This window comes from Urocampus carinirostris, chromosome 8, assembly GCF_059441175.1.
Source record: "Urocampus carinirostris isolate Australia breed hairy pipefish chromosome 8, RoL_Ucar_1.0, whole genome shotgun sequence".
NCBI lineage: Eukaryota > Metazoa > Chordata > Actinopteri > Syngnathiformes > Syngnathidae > Urocampus > Urocampus carinirostris.
Window position 1 is genome coordinate 34,798,201 of NC_142356.1, and position 684 is coordinate 34,798,884.

The following is a 684-nucleotide window of genomic DNA, read 5'->3' on the forward strand; positions in this document are numbered from 1 at the left end:
CCCCAGTAGCGCGGCGCGACGACAGGCGGCCGTCCGCGCGCGGCGGACAAAAGGCGGCCGTCCGCGCGCGGCGGACAAAAGGCGCCCGACGTGCGCGGGACCCCCGTAACTGTGTCAGTGTCATGCGTATCGCGCCCGAAAGTACCCGCACCACAGGTTAGAGGCTCGCTCGCGGCGCGGGAGCGACCGAACGGCACCCGCGGTGCGGCGCAAGTAAAAGCCCTGTCGTGAATTTGTCTCCAATTGTCCGGGACGGACGTAAAATCGCCCAGCTGTACGACTCTTAGCGGTGGATCACTCGACTCGTGCGTCGATGAAGAACGCAGCAAGCTGCGAGAACTAAGGTGATTTGCTGCTGCGATTTTCTGGCAACCAGTTCAGGGTGTCCCCTGCCCACTGCCCGGAGATGGCTGGGATCGGCTCCACCCCCCCCGCGACCCTAATAAGGATAAGCAATGCAGATAAAGAGATGAGATTTTTTTTTTTTGAAGGTGCGCCACTACTTCGCAGATTTTCACTTATCGCGGGTGGTTTTGGTCCTCATTAACCGCAATAATAATAAGTCTTACTGTAATATATATATATATATATATATATATACCGCTGTTTGATTTCCTAACCAATGTGTCAAACATAATTTTAATCGGTCACTATTGGCTAATGTTTTTCGGAGGTAAAGGAGGC

At 53.9% G+C, this 684-nt stretch overlaps 1 pseudogene; it reads left to right on the forward strand.

The window, feature by feature from the left end:
- Positions 1-278: 278 nt before the first annotated feature.
- LOC148361746 (5.8S ribosomal RNA) lies at positions 279-388 on the forward strand (annotated as a pseudogene; the record flags this gene model as incomplete).
- Between the last annotated feature and the right edge of the window lie 296 nt (positions 389-684).